Here is a 21,801-nt window from a genome sequence, read left to right as displayed (position 1 = left end):
CCAATATTACAGTTCAAAAGCATCAGTTCTTCGGCGCTCAGCTTTCTTTATAGTCCAACTCTCTCATCCATACATACTACTGAAAAAACCAAGTATCTCAACTGTTAGGAAAGTTTTTAAAGCTTTCTAAATTTTAAATACACAAAAATATTGGCCTAATAATTGTATTATTATGAGGATTTGTCCTAAGGAATTAACACAGATATGCACAAAGAATTGACTATTTACATTTATGCCATTGTTTTAATACTTGAAATTTGAGGAGGAAGAGGAAACTAATGTCCAAGACTAGCAACTTGCTTGAGTAACAGATTTATCCTAGAAATGAAGGACAACACGAACTTTAAAATTAAGTTGGAAAAGAATAGTTAATGTTTTATTGTAGCTAATATTCTATTCTCTCTCTCTCTCTCTCTCTCTCTCTCTCTCTATATATATATATATATATATATATATATATATATTTGTTTATATATGTAGATAGATAGATAGATCTCTCTCTTTATCCATTCATCTGCCCATGGATATTTACATTGTTTCCATGTCTTGACTATTGAGAATATGAATGTATTATATTTTAATATGCTTTTCATTAGATATAAGCCCTGGAGTGGGATTGCAGCATCATATGGTAGCTCTAGTTTTATTTAAGAAACCTCCATACTGCTCTCCATAGTGGCTGTCCCAATTTGCATTCCCACAAACAGTGTGAGAGGGTTCTGTTTTCTTTACAGCTTCTCCCATTTATTATTTGTAGATTTTTTGATGATGGTCCCTCTGAATAGTGTGAGGTGATACTTCATTGTAGTTTTGCTTTGCATTTCTCTAATAATGAGTGATGTTAAGCATCTTTTCATGGGATGTTTTACCCATCTGTATGTCTTTTTGGGAGAAATGTTTATTTAGATCTTCTGCTTATTTTTGATTGGGCTGTTTGGGTTTTGTTTTTGTTGTTTTTTCTGTTGGGGGAGTATTGAGCTGTCTCCTGTTGGTCATATTTACAAATATTTTGTCTGATGCTGTAGGTTTTATTTTTGTTTGTTTGTTTTGTTGTTGTTGTTTTGTTTTGTTATGTTTTTTGGTTTCCTTTACTGTGCAGAAACTTTTAAGTTTAATTAGATCCCATTTTGTTTGTTTGTTTTTATTTACATTAGCCTAGAAGACAGATCCAAAAAGATATTACTATGATTTATATCAAAGAGTGTTTTGCCTATGTTTCCCCCTGGAGTTTTATAGTATCTACTCTTGCATTTAGGTGTTTAGTCCACTTTTAGTTTAGTTTTGTATATGGTGTTAGAGTATATTCTATTTTTTTTTTAACATGGAGCTGTCCAATTTTCCCAGCACCGTTTATTGAAGTGATTGCCTTCTCCATTGTTTATTTTTCTTTTCTCGTGGATTAATTGGCCATAGGATTGTGGATTTACTTCTGGACTTTCTGTCATGTTCCATTGATTTATATTTCTGTTTTTGTGCCAGTGCCATTCTGTTTTGATTACTGTAGCTTTATAGTGTAATCTGAAGTCAAGGAGCCTGACTCCACCAGACCCATTTTTTCTTTCTCAAGATTGCTTTGGCTAATCATGGTCTTTTGAGTTTCTATACAAATTAAAAAAAAAAATTGTTCTAGTTCTTTGAAGAAATGCCATTTGTACTTTGACAGGAATTTCATTAAATCTGTGACTTCCCTGGTGGCTCAGATGGTAAAGTATCTGCCTACAATGTGGGAGACGCTGGTCTGGTCCCTGGGTCTGGAAGATCCCCTGGAGAAGGAAATGGCAACCCACTCCAGTACTCTTGCCTGGAAAATCCCATGGATGGACGAGCGTGGTAGGCTACAGTCCATGGGGTTGTAAAGAGTTGGACACAACTGTGTGACTTCACTTCCTTTTCTTTCTTTCATTAAATCTGTAGGTTACCTTGGTAGCATAGTCATTTTGACCATATCGATTCTTCCAATCCAAGATCACAGTATAGCTTTCCATCTGTTTGTGTCACTTACAGGTTATTTTGTCAGCATGGTATAGTTTTGGGAGTACCAGTCTTTTGCATCATTATAAAGGTATATTCCTAGGTATTTTATTTTATTTTTAATGTGATGGTAAATGGAGTTGCTTCCTTAATTTCTCTTTCTGTTCTCTTGTTAGTGTGTACAAATGCAGCAAATTTAATTTTTTAATCTTATTTATTTATTGGCTGTGCTGGGTCTTTGTGGCTGCTTGCAGGCTTTCTCTAGTTGTGAGTAGGGGCCACACTCTAGCTGTGGTGTGCAGGCTTCTCATTGCAGTGGCCTCTCACACTGCAGAGCACAGTTCTAGGCATGTTGTGGCACTCAAGCTTTGTTGCCCCAAGGAATGTGGGATCTTCCCAGACCAGAAGTCAAACCCCTGTCCCCCACATTGGCAGACAAACTCTTAACCACTGGACAACGAAGGAAGTTCCTGCAGCAAATTTAAATAGACTCATTGACATAGAAAGGGAGATCTCCTGGAGGAGGTAAAGGCAACCTAATCCAGTATTCCTGCCTGGAGAATCTCATGACAGAAGAGCCTGCGGACTATGGTCTGTAGGGTCATAAAGAGTAGGAAATAACTGAAGTGACTTAACATACTTGTACATGGACACTTAGAGTTATCAAAAGGGAAATTAATGGAGTAGGGATGAATTAGGGGTTTGGGATTAATATAAATGCACTAATATATGTGGACATCACCAGATGGTCAACACCAAAATCAAACTGAGTATATTTTTTGCAGCCAAAGATGGAGAAACTCTATACAGTCAGCAAAAGCAAGACCAGGAGCTGACTGTGGCTCAGATCATGAACTCCTTATTGCCAAATTCAGACTTAAATTGAAGAAAGTAGGGAAAATCACTAGACCATTCAGGTATGACCTAAATCAAATACCTTATGATTATACAGTGGAAGTGAAAAATAGATTTAAGGGACTAGATCTGATAGACAGAGTGCATGAAATCTATGGACAGAGGTTCATGACATTGTACAGGAGACAGTGATCAAGACCATCCCCAGGGAAAAGAAATGCAAAAAGGCAAAATGGCTGTCTGAAGAGGCCTTACAAATAGCTGTGAAAAGAAGAGAAGCGAAAAGCAAAGGAGAAAAGGGAAGATATTCCTATTTGAATGCAGACTTCCAAAGAATAGGAAGGAGAGATAAGACAGCCTTCCTCAGAGATCAATGCAAAGAAATAGAGGAAAACAACAGAATGGGAAAGACTAAATTTCTCTTCAAGAAAATTAGAGATAAAAGGGAACATTTCATGCAAGGATGGGCTCGATAAAACAAAAATGATATGGACCTAAAAGAAACACAAGATATTAAGAAGAGGTGGCAAGAATACACAGGAGAACTGTACAAAAAAGATCTCCACGACGCAGATGCTCACGATGGTGTGATCACTCACCTAGAGCCAGACATCTTAGAATGTGAAGTCAAGTGGGCCTTAGAAAGCATTACTACAAACAAAGCTAGTGGAGGTGATGGAATTCCAGTGGAGCTATTTCAAATCCTGAAAGATGATGCTGTGAAAGTGCTGCACTCGATATGCCAGCAAATTTGGAAAACTCAGCAGTGGCCACAGGACTGCTAAAGGTAAGTTTTCATTCCAATTCCAAAGAAAGGCATTGCCAAAGAATGCTCAAATTACCACACAATTGCACTCATCTCACATGCTAGTAAAGTAATGCTCAAAATTCTCCAAGCCAGGCTTCAGCAATACGTGAACTGTGAACTTCCAGATGTTCAAGCTGATTTTAGAAAAGGCAGAGAACCACAGAAAAATTGCCAACATCTGTTGGATCATGGAAAAAGCAAGAGAGTTCTAGAAAAACATCTATGTCTGCTTTATTGACTATGCCAAAGCCTTTGATTGTGCGGATCACAATAAACTGTGGAAAATTCTGAAAGAGATGGGAATACCAGATCACCTGACATGCCTCTTGAGACACCTAACAACAGTTAGAACTGGATATGGAACAACAGACTAGTTCCAAATAGAAAAAGGAGTACATCGAGGCTGTATATTCTCACCCTGCTTGTTTAACTTCTATGCAGAATACATCATGAGAAACGCTGGACTGGAAGAAACACAAGCTGGAGTCAAGATTGCCAGGAGAAATATCAATAACCTCAGATATACAGATGACACCACCTGTATGGCAGAAAGTGGAGAAGAACTAAAAAGCCTCTTGATGAAAGAGGAGAGTGAAAAGTTGGCTTAAAGCTCAACATTCAGAAAACGAAGATCATGGCATCTAGTCCCATCACTTCGTGGGAAATAGATGGGGAAACAGTGGAAACAGTGTCAGACTTTATTTTGGGGGGCTCCAAAATCACTGCAGATGGTGACTGCAGCCATTAAATTAAAAGACACTTACTCTTTGGAAGGAAAGTTATGACCAACCTACACAGCATATTAAAAAGCAGAGATATTACTTTGCCAACAAAGGTCTGTCTAGTCAGGGCTATGGTTTTTCCAGTAGTCATGTATGGATGTGAGAGTTGGACTGTGAAGAAAGCTGAGCGCCGAAGAATTGATGCTTTTGAACTGTGGTGTTGGAGAGGACTCTTGAGAGTCCCTTGGACTGCAAGGAGATCCAACCAGTCCATCCTAGAGGAGACCAGTCCTGGATGTTCTTTTTCGTTTTTTTTTTTTTTTTACTTTACTTGCAATACTGTATTGGTTTTGCCATACATTGACATGAATCCACCGTGGGTGTACATGAGTTCCCTTACTGAACCCCCCTCCCACCTCTCACTCCATATCATCTCTCTGGATCATCCCCGTGCACCAGCCCCAAGCATCCTGTATCCTGTATCGAACATAGACTGGCGATTTGTTTCCTACATGATAGTATACATGTTTCAATGCCATTCTCCCAAAGCAACCCACCCTCTCCCTCTCCCTCAGAGTCCAAAAGTCCGTTTTATACATCTGTGTCTCTTTTGCTGTCCCGCATACTGGGTTATCATTACCATCTTTCTAAACCCATATATATGCATTAGTATACTATATTGGTGTTTTTCTTTCTAACTTACTTCACTCTGTATAATCAGCTCCAGTTTCATCCACATCATTAGAACTGATTCAAATGTATTCTTTTTAGTGGCTGAGTAATACTCCATTGTGTATATGTACCACAGCTTTCTTATCTATTCATCTGCTGATGGACTTGTAGGTTGTTTCCATGTACTGGGTATTATAAACAGTGCTAAAATGAACATTGGGGTTCACATGCCTCTTTCAATTTTGGTTTCCTCGGTGTGTATGCCCAGCAGTAGTATTGCTGGGTCATAAGGCAGTTCTATCTCCAGTTTTTTAAGGACTCTCCACACTGTTCTCCATAGTGGCTGTACTAGTTTACATTCCCACGAACAGTGTAAGAGGGTTCCCTTTTCTCCACACCCTCTCCAGCATTTATTACTTGTAGACTTTTGGATCGCAGCCATTCTGACTGGTGTGAAATGGTACCTCACTGTGGTCTTGATTTGCATTTCTCTGATAATGAGTGATATTGAGCATCTTTTCATGTGTTTGTTAGCCATCTGTATGTCTTCTTTGGAGAAATGTCTATTTAGTTCTTTGGCCCATTTTTTGATTGTGTCGTTTATTTTTCTGGAATTGAGCTGCAGGAGTTGCTTGTATATTTTTGAGATTAGTTGTTTGTCAGTTGCTTCATTTGCTGTTATTTTCTCCCATTCTGAAGGCTGTCTTTTCACCTTGCTTATAGTTTCCTTTTTTGTGCAGAAGCTTTTCATTTTAATTAGATCCCATTTGTTTATTTTTGCTTTTATTTCCAGTATTCTGGAAGGTGGATCATAGAGGATCCTGCTGTGATTTATGTCGGAGAGTGTTTTGCCTATGTTCTCCTCTAGGAGTTTTATACTTTCTGGTCTTACGTTTAGATCTTTAATCCATTTTGAATTTATTTTTATGTACAGTGTTAGAAAGTTATCTATTTTGATTCTTTTACAAGTGGTTGACCAGTTTTCCCAGCACCACTTGTTAAAGAGATTGTCTTTACTCCACTGTATATTCTTGCCTCCTTTGTCAAAGATAAGGTGTCCATAGGTGTGTGGGTTTACCTCTGGGCTTTCTATCTTGTTCCATTGATCTATATTCCTGTCTCTGTGCCAGTACCATACTGTCTTGGTGACTGTGGCTTTGTAGTAGAGCCTGAAGTCAGGCAGGTTGATTCCTCCAGTTCCATTCTTCTTTTTCAAGATTGCTTTGGCTATTCGAGGTTTTATGTATTTCCATACAAATTGTGAAATTATTTGTTCTAGCTCTGTGAAAAATACCACTAGTACCTTGATAGGGATTGCATTGAATCTATTGATTGCTTTGGGTAGTATACTCATTTTCACTCTATTGATTCTTCCGATCCATGAACATGGTATATTTCTCCATCTTTTAGTGTCCTCCTTGATTTCTTTCATCAGTGTTTTATAGTTTTCTATATGTCTTTAGTTTCTTTAGGTAGATATATTCCTAAGTATTTTATTCTTTTCGTTGCAATGGTGAATGGAATTGTCTCCTTAATTTCTTTTTCTACTTTCTCATTATTAGTGTATAAGAATGCAAGGGATTTCTGTGTGTTGATTTTATATCCTGCAACTTTACTATATTCATTGATTAGCTCTAGTAATTTTCTGGTGGAGTCTTTAGTGTTTTCTATGTAGAGGAACATGTCATCTGCAAACAGTGAGAGTTTTACTTCTTCTTTACCAATTTGAATTCCTTTTATTTCTTTTTCTTCTCTGATTGCTGTGACCAAAACTTCCAGTACTATGTTGAATAGTAGCAGTGAAAGTGGGAACCCTTGTCTTGTTCCTGATTTTAGGGGAAATGCTTTCCATTTTTCACCATTGAGGATAATGTTTGCTGTGGGTTTGTCATAGATAGCTTTTATTATGTTGAGGTATGTTCCTCCTATTCCTGCTTTCTGGAGAGTTTTTATCATAAATGGATGTTGGATTTTGTCAAAGGCCTTCTCTGCATCTATTGAGATAATCACGTGGCTTTTATTTTTCAATTTGTTAATGTGGTGAATTACATTGATTGATTTGCAGATATTGAAGAATCCTTGCATCCCTGGGATAAAGCCCACTTGGTCATGGTGTATGATCTTTTTAATGTGTTGTTGGATTCTGATTGCTAGGATTTTGTTAAGGATTTTTGCATCTATGTTCATCAGTGATATTGGCCTGGAGTTTTCTTTTTTTGTGGCATCTTTGTCAGGTTTTGGTATTAGGGTGATGGTAGCCTCATAGAATGAGTTTGGAAATTTACCTTCCTCTGCAATTTTCTGAAAGAGTTTGAGTAGGATAGGTGTTAGCTCCTCTCGAAATTTTTGGTAGAATTCAGCTGTGAGGCAGTCTGGACCTGGGCTTTTGTTTGCTGGAAGATTTCTGATTACAGTTTCAATTTCCATGCTTGTGATGGGTCTGTTAAGATTTTCTATTTCTTCCTGGTTCAGTTTTGGAAAGTTGTACTTTTCTAAGAATTTGTCCATATCTTCCACGTTGTCCATTTTATTGGCATATAATTGCTGATAGTAGTCTCTTATGATCCTTTGTATTTCTGTGTTGTCTGTTGTGATCTCTCCATTTTCTTTTCTAATTTTATTGATTTGATTTTTCTCCCTTTGTTTCTTGTTGAGTCTAGCTAATGGTTTGTCAATTTTATTTATCCTTTCAAAGAACCAGCTTTTGGCTTTGTTGATTTTTGCTATGGTCTCTTTTGTTTCTTTTGCATTTATTTCTGCCCTAAGTTTTAAGATTTCTTTACTTCTAAACCTCGGGTTCTCAATTTCTTCCTTTTCTAGTTGCTTTAGGTGTAGAGTTAAGTTATTTATTTGACTTTTTTCTTGTTTCTTGAGGTATGCCTGTATTGCTATGAATTTTCCTCTTAGCACTGCTTTTACAGTGTCCCACAGGTTTTGGGTTGTTGTGTTTCCATTTTCATTCGTTTCTATGCATATTTTGATTTCTTTTTTGATTTATTCTGTGATTTGTTGGTTATTCAGAGGTGTGTTGTTCAGCTTCCATATGTTGGAATTTTTAATAGTTTTTCTCCTGTAATTGAGATCTAATCTTAATGCATTACGGTCAGAAATGATGCTTGGAATGATTTCGATTTTTTTGAATTTATCAAGGCTAGATTTATGGCCCAGGATGTGATCTATCTTGGAGAAGGTTCCGTGAGCACTTGAGAAAAAGGTGAAATTCATTGTTTTGGGGTGAAATGTCATATAGAAATCAACTAGGTCTAACTGGTCTATTGTATCATTTAAAGTTTGTGTTTCTTTGTTAATTTTCTGTTTAGTTGATCTGTCCATAGTTGTGAATGGGGTATTGGAGTCTCCCACTATTATTGTGTTATTGTTAATTTCCCCTTTCATACTTGTTAGCATTTCTCTTACATATTGCAGTGCTCCTATGTTGGGTGCATATATATTTATAATAGTTATATCTTCTTCTTAGATTGATCTTTTGATCTTTATGTAGTGGCCTTTGTCTCTTTTCACAGCCTTTGTTTTAAAGTCTATTTTATCTGATATGAGTATTGCTACTCTTGCTTTCTTTTGGTCTCTATTTGCATGGAATATATTTTTCCAGCCCTTCACTTTCAGTCCGTATGTGTCCCTTGTTTTGAGGTGGGTCTCTTGTGGACAACATATATAGGGGTCTTGTTTTTGTATCCATTCAGCCAGTCTTTGCCTTTTGGTTGGGGCATTCAACCCATTTACATTTAAGGTAATTATTGATAAGTATGATCCTGTTGCCATTTACTTTATTGTTTTGGGTTCAGGTTTATACGCCTTTTTTGTGTTTCCTGTCTAGACAATATCCTTTAGCATTTGTTGGAGAGCTGGTTTGGTGGTGCTGAATTCTCTCAGCTTTTGCTTGTCTGTAAAGCTTTAGATTTCTCCTTCATATTTCAATGAGATCCTTGCTGGGTACAGTAATCTGAACTGTAGGTTATTTTCTTTCATCACTTTAAGTATGTCTTGCCATTCCCTCCTGGCCTGAAGAGTTTCTGTTGAAAGATCAGCTGTTATCCTTATGGGAATCCCCTTGTGTGTTATTTGTTGTTTTTCCCTTGCTGCTTTTCATATTTGTTCTTTGTGTTTGATCTTTGTTAATTTGATTAATATGTGTCTTGGGGTGTTTTGCCTTGGGTTTATCCTGTTTGCAACTCTCTGGGTTTCTTGGACTTGGGTGACTATTTCCTTCTCCGTTTTAGGGAAGTTTTCAACTATTATCTCCTCAAGTATTTTCTCATGGTCTTTCTTTTTGTCTTCTTCTGGGACTCCTATAATTTGAATGTTGGATTGTTTCATATTGTCCTGGAGGTCTCTGAGATTGTCCTCATTTCTTTTAATTCATTTTTCTTTTTTCCTCTCTGATTCATTTATTTCTACCATCCTATCTTCTATTTCACTAATCCTATCTTCTGCCTCCGTTATTCTACTATTTGTTGCCTCCAGAGTGTTTTTGATCTCATTTATTGCATTATTCATTATATATTGCCTCTTTTTAATTTCTTCTATGTCTTTGTTAAACCCTTCTTGCATCTTCTCAATCCTTGTCTCCAGGCTATTTATCTGTGATTCCATTTTGATTTCAAGATTTTGGATCATTTTCACTATCAATATTCGGAATTCTTTATCAGGTAGATTCCCTATCTCTTCCTGCTTTGTTTGGTTTGGTGTGCATTTCTCCTGTTCCTTTACCTGCTGGGTATTCCTCTGTCTCTTCATCTTGGTTATATTGCTGCGTTTGGGGTGGCCTTTCTGTATTCTGGCAGTTTGTGGAGTTCTCTTTATTGTGGAGTTTCCTCCCTGTGGGTGGGGTTGTATCAGTGGCTTGTCAAGGTTTCTTGGAGAGGGAAGCTTGTGTCGGAGTTCTGGTGGGTGGAGCTGGATTTCTTCTCTCTGGAGTGCAATGAAGTGTCCAATAATGAGTTCTGAGAAGTCAATGGTTTTGGAGTAACTTTGAGCTGCCTGTATACTGAAGCTCAGGGGTGTGTTCCTGTGTTGCTGGAGAATTTGTGTGGTATGTCTTACTCTGGAACTTGTTGTCCCTTAGGTGGTGCTTGGTTTCAGTGTAGGTATGGAGGCGTTTGATGAGCTACTATAGATTAATGTTCCCTGGATTCAGGAGTTCTCTGATGTTCTTGGGATTTGGACTTAAGCCTCCTGCTTCTGGTTTTCGGTTTTATTTTTACAGTAGCCTCAAGAATTCTCCATCTATACAGCACTGATGATAAAACATCTAGATTAAAGGTGAAAAGCTTCTCCACATTGAGGGACACCCAGAGAGGTTCACTGAGTTACATGGAGAAGAGAAGAGGGAGGGGGTAGTTAGAGGTGACTGGAATGAGATGAGGTGGGATCAGAAGAGGAGAGAACAAGCTAGTCAGTAGTCACTTCACTTCCTTATGTACACTCCACAGTCTGGACCACTCAGAGATGTTCACGGAGTTATACAGGGAAGAGGAGAGGGAGGAAGTAGACAGAGTGGCCAGGAGGATAAAAGAGGGAAATGAAAAGGAGAGAGACAGATCCAGCCAGCAACCAGTTCCCTATGTGTTCTCAACCGTCTGGAACACACAGAGATTCACAGAGTTGGGTAGAGAAGAGAAGGGGGAGGGAAGAGCCAGAGGCCACCTGGTGGAGAAAAAGGAGAGTCCAAAGGAGGAGAGAGTGGTCAAGCCAGTAATCTCGTTCTCAGGTAAATTTGTGTACTGAAGATTGGGTTTTTAAATGTATAAAATTGACAACAAATACCAAAAAGACAAAGATTAAAAATCTAGAGTAGAGGTTGGATTTTCAAAAATACAATATTAAAGAAAAGAAGAGGAAGAAGGAAAGAAAAACAAAGCCTCAAGAATTATTAAAAAACAACAACAACCACAAAAAATATATATATGGCGTTTGCTTTAAAAATAGGGTCTTTAAAAAAAAAAAGTAATAGTAGGTTATAAAAATAAAAATTAAAGGAGTAATAGAGGTCTTAAAATTTTTTTTAAAGTTAAAAAAAAGAAGAAAAAGAAAAGAAAAAAAACAATCACATAAAAACTTCAAAAAAAAAATGATCTTAAAGTAGTAAAGATATATCTGGGACTTTCTCTGGTGTTGTGGGCAGTGTGGGATCACTTCCAAGGTGGTTCCCTCTGTTTAGCTTCTTCTGTTTGCTGGTCTCTTCAGTGTCTGATTTCCATCCTGACACAAGGGGGGCAGTGGTGGACACTTTTATTTTTTAGACTCACTTGTTCAATCGGGCTGTGGGGAGGGAGGATGCTGCAAATAAATAACACTGGAGTGTGCTCGCAGTGTCTCAGCTATGCTGGGCCTGCCCCTGCTCATGGCGCACCCTACTCAGACTCTATGTTGTTCCACCGGGAACCATCTGAGGCTGGCGCTAGGCTGCCTGCACCTCCCAGGTCTAAGCCACTCAGGCTCGGCACTCAGGTATCCCTCAGAGGTGCAGATTCGGTTGGGCCTGCGTTTTGTGCCCTTCCCAAGTCCGAGTAGTGCAGGTGTTTGGCGAGCGCAGTCACTGCGACTTATCGCCTTTCCCGTCCCTACTGCTCAGTTTTCTGGGTGTACCACTGGTGTCCCTTCTCAGGCGGATGATGATTGTCCAGAACCTCAAGAAGTTTTAGTTAGCAAAGAAGCCTGCTTGCAGTTTGGTAGGTAATGTCTCTCTTGGGCTGCGATTGCCTCCTTCCAGCCCTTACTGCTCTGGCTGCCTGTCACCGGAGGGGGATGGTCTGCAGTTGCTATTTCTGTTCCATTCTTTGTTCTGTGCATGGTCCTGGTGGTGTCTTATGTTAGAGCTTTTCGTGTAGTAGCTATCCCACAGTATGGTTTGCTAGCCCAAGTTAGTTCGCTCTGGTTATGCTCGGGGTGTTCTGGCCTGATTCTTAAAAAGCACTGCCACCCATGCCTCCCTGCCCAGCCCCTGCTTGCTAGTGACAGATGCAGGCGTCTGCACTGCTTCTCCACTGGGGGAGTTACCGTTGGGCTTGTAATCTGTTGGTTTTAATTATTTATTGATTTTTCCTCCCTGTTATGTTGCCCTCTGTGCTTCCAAGGCTCGCCACAGACTCAGCAGCAAGAGTGTTTCCTGGTGTTTGGAAACTTCTCTCTTCTTAAGACTCCCTTCCTGGGATGGGACTCCCTTTCTGGGACGCAGCTCCCTCCCTACCTCCTTTGTCTCTTTTTTTGTCTTTTATATTTTTCCTACCTGTTTTTGAAGACAATGATCTGCTTTTCTGGTGGCCTGATGTCCTCTGCCAGCATTCAGAAGTTGTTTTGTGAAATTTGCTCAGCGTTGAAATGTTCTTTCGATGAATTTGTGAGGGAGAAAGTGGTCTCCCCATCCTATTCCTCTGCCATCTTAGCGCTGGGTGTTCATTGGAAGGACTGATGTTGATGCTGAAACTCCCATATTTTGGCCACTTCATGTAAAGAGTTGACTCATTGGAAAAGACTCTGATGCTGGGAGGGATTGAGGGCAGGAGGAGAAGGGGACGACAGAGGATGAGATGGCTGGATGGCATCACAGACTCGATGCACATGAGTTTGGGTGAATTCTGGGAATTGGTGATGGACAGGGAGGCCTGGTGTGCTGCAATTCGTGGGGCCACAAAGAGTCAGACATGACTGAGCAACTGAACTGACTGATTTTATATATATATATAAACATATATATATATATATATATATATATATATAACATATATAACCAACAAAAACCTACTCTATAGCACAAGAAACTATACTCAAATTTTGTAATAACTTAAAAGGGGTAAAAAAAACTGAAAAAGAATATATATATATCAATGTATGTGACTGAATCACTTTCTGCAAACCTGAAACAAAAACAACAGTGTAAATAAATTATACTTATAAAAAATTTTTAAAGATTGTTGCTAATTAAAAAAAAGAATAGTTAATGGCTTTTAAATTATTATTAAAGAAACATAAAAGGCTTTTATGAAATTTTAAGCAGTTATTGTTAATGAGTGTCTTGTATGCACCTGGAACTCTTCCCAGAATGTTTTTAACCTCACAAAAGTTCACATTTTTTGCAGAAAACAGGCAGTAAATGATAGTTAGACAAATAAATGAAGATTATAAAGGTGATGAATAGAGAGATAGATGAAAGAAGGAAATTGATGCTGTGGTGCTGGAAAAGGCTCCTGAGAGTCCTTTGAAATGCAAGGAGATCAATGCAGTCAATCCTAAAGGAAGTCAACCCTGAATAATCACTGGAAGGATTGATGCTGAAGCTGAAGCTCCAGTATTTTGGTCACCAGCTGACTCATTGGAAAAGTCCCTGATGCTAGGAAAGATTTAGGGCAGGGGAAGGGGGCAACAGAGGATAAGATGGCTGGATGGCATCACCAATGCAATGGACATGAACTAGCACAAACTCCAGGATATGGTGAGGGACAGGGAGGCCTAGCATCCTGCAGCCCATGGGGTTACAAATAATCAGACAAGACTGGACAACTAAACAACAATAAAAAAGAGATAGAGCTAAGTGATGATAAGTGAAAATAGAACCAAAATAAGACAGAGTAACAGTGGGGAGGTGCAAGCATTGAAAAGTCTCTTCTTTCCTTTCTCCTCCCTACCTTCTTCCTTTTTTTCTCACTTTTTTTCTTTCTTCACTTACTTTTGCTTCTCTCCTTTTATTTGCTTAGAAGGCGATGGCACCCCACTCCAGTATTCTTGCCTGGAAAATCCCATGGACAGAGAAGCCTGGTAGGCTGCAGTCCATGGGGTCCCTAAGAGTTGGATACAACTGAGTGACTTCACTTTCACTTTTCACTGTCATGCATTGGAGAAGGAAATGGCAACCCACTCCAGTGTTCTTGTCTGGAGAATCCCAGGGATGGGGGAGCCTGGTGGGCTTCCATCTATGGGGTCATGCAGAGTCGGACATGACTGAAGTGACTTAGCAGCATAGCAGCAGTGTTCACCAGGAATAGCAAGAGTGTGCCAGGAGGAGTAGGATGAAAGAGCAGATTCTGCTGAGCCTTATATATCTTGATAACTTTGAAATTTGCTAAGAAGCCAAAGGAAAAATTTTGGAGAGAAAACTGAAATTGATCTGATTTGCTTTTTAATAATCTGATCTTCAGTTTAAATGAACTTTAAGTCACTATGCTGGCTGCAAAATGAAGATAAAAATAATTCCACTGGTGAGGGAAGAATCCTGGAGACCAGAAGAAATAGAGATATTTTATCTATCCTTTCTTTCCTCAAATATTTATAGACTACCTAATTTTCATCAGATCCAGGATTATAGCAGTAAATAAAAGATTAAAAATTGGAGCCTACATCCTAATGGAAATCCTAGTGGAAAGAAACCAACAGTAAAAGACAAAAGTATAACATATAGTATGTTAGGTAGCAATAAATCCAGTAGAATAAAATGAAGAGGAGGTACAGATATCTAATATGCAGTTTTAAATTGAATGGGCAGCTTTATTGCTAATTTTGATGCCTCGCTGCTGCTGATACTGCTAAGTTGCTTCAGTCATGTCCGACTCTGTGTGACTCCATAGACAGCAGCCCACAAGGCTCCCCTGTCCCTGGGATTCTTCAGGCAAGAACACTGGAGTAGGTTGCCATTTCCTATTGGTATTTAAATAAAGGCCTGAAGGAGATGAAATGGTACACTGTGTAGATATCTGCTGAGGAACCTACCAGGTAGATGGACACAGCAGTTGCTAAGACTGTTCATAATAGAGTGACTGGTATGCTAAGGAGCAACAAAGAAAGAAGCCAGTGTCCACAGAGCAGAAGGAAAAAAAGAGTAGAAGGCGAGGACAGACAAAATGTGAGGGGAAGGAAGTAAACTGAGTCTTAATAGAGCACTCATAACTTCTTTGGCTTTTACTCTGAAGGAGAAGAGGAAATTTTGGAGGGATTTGATTAGAAATAACATGATCTGCTTTACCCCTTAAAGGGAGCACTCTTGTTGCCTTATTGAGTCTAAATCTTGTTGCCTTATTGAAAATAGAATAGGGGGCAGTGGTAGAAACATGGAGAAAGGTTCAGAAATTACTACAGTTATCCAGACCTGTTATTATTGTTCATTCTCTAAGTCATTCAACTTCTTTAGACTCCATGGACTTCAGCACAAGTGGCTTCTCTGTCTTCACTATCTCTTGGAGTTTGCTCAGAATCATGTCCATTGAGTCAGTGATGCTATCTAATTATCTCATCCTCTGTTGTCCCCTTCTCCTTTTGTCTTGAGGCTTTCCCAGTATCAGGATCTTCTCCAATAAGAGAACGTTATACTTGGAACTGGAGTAACAACCTCAGTTGAGGTCCTGCATATATTTTAATGGTCAAGCAGATAAGATATTTGACAGTTTTGGGGTACAGTATGAGAGTAAGAAAGTATGACTCAGGTTTTTTGATTTGATGAATTAGAAAAGTGACTAAAGTGTCTAGTCTATTTACTGGAAAAATTAAGGGCTATTTATAGAGACTGGGAAGACTGAAGAAAGCAGGTTTACAAGGGAGGGTGGGCAACATCACAAAGTTGATTTAAATATTTTAAGTCTAAAATGACAATTGGCCACAGATGGGAACATTCAGTTCTGGGATTCAGATGACAGGGCCAAGTGGAAGATAAAAATTTGGTTGTTGCAAACTATACAGGCTGTTTAAAACCAAGAGAATAGGTAGAGTTAGAGAAAACAGTAGGTCTGAGGAGCATCCAAGGTCAGGGATGTAGGAAGAAGCAGAAAATGAAGCTAAGAAGAAATGACCTGTGATGGAGAAGGAAATCCAGGGGAATGTGGTGTCATTGAAGTCAGGAGAAGAAAATTTCAAGGAAACTCCCATGGGAGGAGCCTGGTAGGCTGCAGTCCATGGGGTCGCTAAGAGTCGGACACACCACTTTCACTTTTCACTTTCATGCATTGGAGAAGGAAATGGCAACCCACTCCAGTGTTCTTGCCTGGAGAATCCCAAGGACAGGAGAGCCTAGTGGCCTGCCATCTATGGGGTCGCACAGAGTCAGACACAACTGAAGCGACTTAGCAGCAGTAGCAGCAGCAGCAGCAGCAGTGAGTGATCTACTAAGTCCAATGTTGAGTTAGGTTACACAAGATGAGAGCAAAGAACAGACCATAAGATATAGCATGGGGGTCATTTGTGCACTTGAGAAGAGCAGGTGGAGTGGTGGAGGCAAAAGCAAATAGGATGGGTTTAAGAGGGGATAAGGATATTCTGTAAAATAACAGGCTTATATTCTTCAAATGTTAAAATCATGGAATACAGGCTGGGATTAAAGTAGATTAAAGGGATAATATAAGTAAATGAAAAAGATGACAACAAACCAGAAAAATTTTTCTTCTTTTGCTCTGTAGAACATTAGTAGAACAATTCATGATGTCTGAATAAGGTAACTAAATCATAATAATTTTTGTCAGTATCATCTTCATGATTCTAATATGTGTGCTTTTTTTGTGGAAAAGATATTGGTTTTGAAGAAATATATGCTAAAGTATCTATGGCTAAAAGGGCATTATATCAGGACATTTATTAGTTTTTTTTCTTTTATTTTTTGGCAACTTAAGTCATTGAGAGACAAAGAATGAAAATTGATGTAGTAAAATAACATTTGAGGAATCTGAGTAATGAATATGTGAGAATTGTTTGTTCTATTTCTGAAACTTTTCTGTAATTCTGAAGTATTTCAAAATAAAATGAAAGTGAACAGTTAAAATATTAAAAAGTAAAAGAAAAGAGAAGAGAGAGGGAAATAAAGGGAGAATCAGCGGACTAATTTGAGTACATCTCTTTTTCCTTTCATAACTTTCTAATTTGCCTATTCTTTAAATAAATTATACCTTATTTTACAAGTATTTCTTAATTTTTATGCACCTAAATCAGTGGATCTTTCTTTCTCTCTTTTTTTTAAATCCATTCCTTCTTCTTGAAACTAATGATAAAGGGTATATTTTTAAAAGTGCAATATCTCCTTGATTTTCTGAGCAAGACTGAATCCTAAATAATGTGACTTAATTCTTGACCTTGAAAATTGCTTTTTTTAATCTTAGCGTTTACAATAAATTTATTGAACTTTTCTGTTCTTCAGTCTAATAAGATTGCATGTTCTCTATATAATTAATTCCTTCATTGCTCTGTATTTGTTCATTAATATTAATAAAAATCTCCCCATCATTCTGCGTAGTGAAGCCATTCTCAGTATTTCGGAAATCTAAAGTTATAGTCATACCCCATGAAATACACAAAACCAGAGCCAAGCTGATAACACCCTCTGCTGCTGCTGCTGCTGCTGCTGCTGCTGCTGCTGCTAGGGAGACAATTTTTAACTCTGTAGACAAGGACTTGAATCTAAGTTCTTATAATTACCACAGTTGCCCCTCTGAGCCCTGAAAATACAGATACAATGTTGAATGAAGGCAAAGATTTGTAATGAGAAAAAAAAGTTGAGAAGTTTCTAAAGGAGGTTGGGTATTTTTCTAAAAGACTAGGAAAATAATTCAGATGAAAGGGTGAAGAATGAGGAAGAATTTTAGTAGAGGGATACCCACTGAAATTTTAACACTGATAATAACCAGGTGTCGTTCATCTGAGAGGAAATGGGATCTCGTGAGGAGACAGAATTGAGTGACCTTGATCACAAGACTAGGTAACATGATTGTTCTTCCCAATAGAATGAGAGCTAAGCTGCATTTCATTAATTTGCTAATGTCTTTCCTTCTGCTATATATATGTCTTCTTACCATATTTTTCATGACAGTGTATGCATATGGGCAGGCATATGCCCATGTCTGCCTCATTTAAAGGTGATTCTCATCTAGTCTCCCCATCACTGATAAGTATGCCCCAGGACTTAGTTCTATAGTATAAAACTCCTGTACACATCTGCTCTCAATCTTCTCAATTTTGTTGAAGATCTTACTTCTCTATATCACTCTGCCAGCTGGCCAGATAGCATGAATTGGGGATGAAAGTTAGAAAGATTTCCTGTTTCCTGGTATAAAAGGCTGGAAGAGCATTATCAAAACTGAATCAAAATTTCAGCTCTGCCATTTGATCATTGATGTTAAGCTACCTCCATTAGCTTCTATCTTCTTTCTGTGCAATGTATGGGTAAGGATACCAGAGAGGTTTGTTGAGAATAAAAAATGAGATGATTGATAAAGTGATAATAGTAAATAGCACATAAAAACTCAATATATGTTAGCCAGAAATAGTGATAGTAAGAGCAGTTGTTGTATTTATATGAATGCAGTACCTATTAGTACATTTTAGGATTCTTAATTAGTGTATATATATATATATATATATATATATATATATATATATATATATGAAATAAAGTTCTAGCTGAGATCTCATGTTTAGGCAATAGAAACTTTGCTTTAAAACTAATAGTTAAATAATTTTGTAGAGATTAGATTTCTCTTCAGGGAGACTATGGATAGTTAAAGCTATTAGTAAAGAGCACACTCTCGGTTAATCAAAAGAAAAAGTGTGAGATGATAAAGTTGGTTGGATTTTCAACTGTTTGCTACCAGTGGAGGTAACCATGTACTGATACTAACTTTACATTGTATCTGGACTCTGTGATAATCAGCTAGCTTGTTAGCATAGAAAGCCCTTGATTAGCAATGATTCAGTCCAAGCCTGACTCAGAAAAAGGCTTTCACAAAGATACTTTAAGATTCTGGAATGCAAAATATACCCCAAATCCCTCCTACCAGTTCTAGTCTTCTCGCACTATAATTACCATAACTTTCAACTGCAATACAATCTATCTTATATACATGAACTCTGCACCCATTTAATTTTTTATCTACTTCAACATCTGACCTTCAGCATGGGTGAATATATGTTTTTCTATCTTGGCACTTCATCTTGGCTCTCTATTCCAAATCTCAATCCTCCTAAATCTATTTTTAAGATAATTTCATGCCTTGCATACAAAAGGGATCCAGAGACTGTGTGCATGTGTGTAAGTAGGCATACTAACTTAACTAGCCAGAATGAAAAGAAACAAAGGAATTACAAATGTGTGGCTCCTCAGAGGTGGTCTGCCTGAAGAAGCCTTTTCCAAATGAATGAGTAAGAGAATACAATTTGACAATTATCTGCCCCTTTTTCAGTTCACTGTGATTTTAATTTTAGACCTCTTAAAATTATTAAGATTTTAAGTGAACACACTGACACAGCCATATCCAAAAAAAGTCTGAAGCAATGAAAATTCTCTTTTTAAAGAAAAGTCATTGAATGTTCTACAGAAATCCAATTTTGACACTAGTCTTTACAAAACCAGACTTAGACACAAGACATGCTGTCATTGCCAGGAACATTGTCCATTGAAGAGGATTAAATCTAGAAATAAACAAAGATTCACTAACTAGGGGGAGGGGTGTACTCTCAGGAAAAATTAGTTGGAATAGTAGAATAGATTTTCCTATTTTGAAAATAATTTGTACTAGGTCATCTATCCTGTAAGCAAGTCGTGAAAGTAAAGAATTAAGCTTTGGTCCCCCTCAGTGCCAGCAGGTTTGCTGATTATCCTCATTCTATTAGAATACCAATGATGTTCTCATCCTAAATACAGGAAATGGATAGAGTAAGATAATTAACCTTTCAGGGATACATGGTTGGATTTTTGGAACTTCAGCAAAATCAGCCTATGAACACAATTTTTTTTTTAAAAAAAGCAATATTTAAAGTTTTGAAGACCACAAAAGAACAACAACAAAAAAAAGTGACAACAGTTAAAAGATACATAGTATGTTTCATGGCTCAGTTGTGCATAGTATAATCTATATTATATAAACACTATATAATGACCTTTTCCAAAATTTTTTATGCATTTATATTCGGAGGATACAAAGATTAGACATGTGCATGTAAGTGGTGGTGGGAGCAAAGACTGGTGGTTGGGAAAATGAATGCTGAAAGATAACCATTTCCTAACAGGAAGTAGATATACTCATTTCTGTTACTGTGTATGAAATTTCCAAACTTACCAATTCTGCATAACTTTCTTAATTTCTGCACCCCAAATTGCCACAATCCTTGTTTATTATTATATAGCTTCTGAGGGTCACAAGCCAAGGTACCCCTTGGCTGGGTCCTCTGCTCAGGGTCTCCCGAAGCTGAAGTCAAGTTGTTGGCTATGCTGTATTCTCACCTAGAGGCTCAACTATCAAAAGAGTCATATCTTAATTCCCTCAATATCTTACCAGAATTCATTCTTGTACTGCTGAATTCATGGCAGCTTCATTCTTCAAATCTATCAACACACATGCACACACACATACAACTGGGAGTGGTGGGAGGAGAAACACTTCCAATCACATACCTCTAGATCACCTTTTAAAAGGCTTTCCTGATTAGATCAGGCTTACACAGAATAATTTCCTTTTTTCATAACTCAGCTGATTAAGGGTCTTATTTACATACAGCCACACAAAAATTCCTATATTCTTGCCATATAATGTATTCTTTAAGCTTTGCCATATTCTATTGGTTAGAGCAAGTTGTACAGCCCTCTTAAACTCAAGAGGAACTGATGTGGATCTCACAAAGGTGTGAATGTCAAGAGACAGAAATCATGGTTACCATATTAGAATCTTACCTTTCATTGTAGATAAGCCCTAAAACTAAAAAATCAAGAAATAGCAGTATAAGGGTGTGAATGTGTGAGTGTGTGTTTTAATATGGAGACAGAATCTAAAGAATCAGCTAAACCATATATAAATGATTAAATTGTAGGAGATGCAAGAGATATGGGTTCAATCCCTGGGTCTGGAAAATCCCTGGAGTAAGAAATGGCAACACACACCAGTATTCTTGACTGAAAAACTCAGGAGACAGAGAAGCCTGGTGGACTACAGTCCATGGAGTTGCAAAGGGTCAGACACAACTGAGCGACTGAGCTTAGCAGCACAGCATGGCATACCACTATAGAGTAGCACATGGGTGTGGGTAATTTATTTTGTAGTTAACTCTTTAACTATGTGGAGGCATAACATTATTTATTTTAATTGGATTTTATTTTTAACAGATAATTTGTTTTTCAGCCTCTCAGTCATGTATGACTCTTTGTGACCCCATGGACTCCATCGAGTTGGTGATGCCATCCAACCATCTTGTCCCCTTCTCATCCTGTCTTCAGTCTTTCCCAGCTTCAGGGTCTTTTCTATTGAGTCAGGTCTTCACATCATGTGGCCAAAGTATTGGAGCTTCAGCTTCAGCATCCTTCCTTCCAGTAAATATTCAGAATTGATTTCCTTTAGGATTCACTGGTTTGATCTTCTTGCACTCTCAAGAGTCTTCTCCAGATAATTATGGGGTCACAAAAAGTTGGACACAACTGAAGTGACTTAGCACACGTGCAAGCACACACAGCAGGTGTTTAAACTTTTCTCCAAAAATAAAAAGAAATTAACGCAGAAAATTTGGGCTTGAAAGCAATTCCTTAGAAAAGATCTGGGAGTTTTTGTTGACTACAAACTCAAAGTAAGTCAATAATGAGATATTGTTGTTATGAAAAAATAAATGTGATCTCAGGCTTGCATTCATAGAAATATGATGAATAAATGGGGCAGGGGAGCTACAGTATTCTTCACTGAAAATTTCACATTTGAAGTTGTATTCATATTTAGGCCCCTAATTTAGTACTGTTTTACTATTGTTAGAGCATCGATGGTTGATTTTTATTATAGAATCAGTATATCGTCTCTGTGGAAAAGT

Source organism: Budorcas taxicolor, chromosome 1, assembly GCF_023091745.1.
Source record: "Budorcas taxicolor isolate Tak-1 chromosome 1, Takin1.1, whole genome shotgun sequence".
Taxonomy (NCBI): domain Eukaryota; kingdom Metazoa; phylum Chordata; class Mammalia; order Artiodactyla; family Bovidae; genus Budorcas; species Budorcas taxicolor.
Note: the sequence above shows the minus strand (reverse complement) of the source record.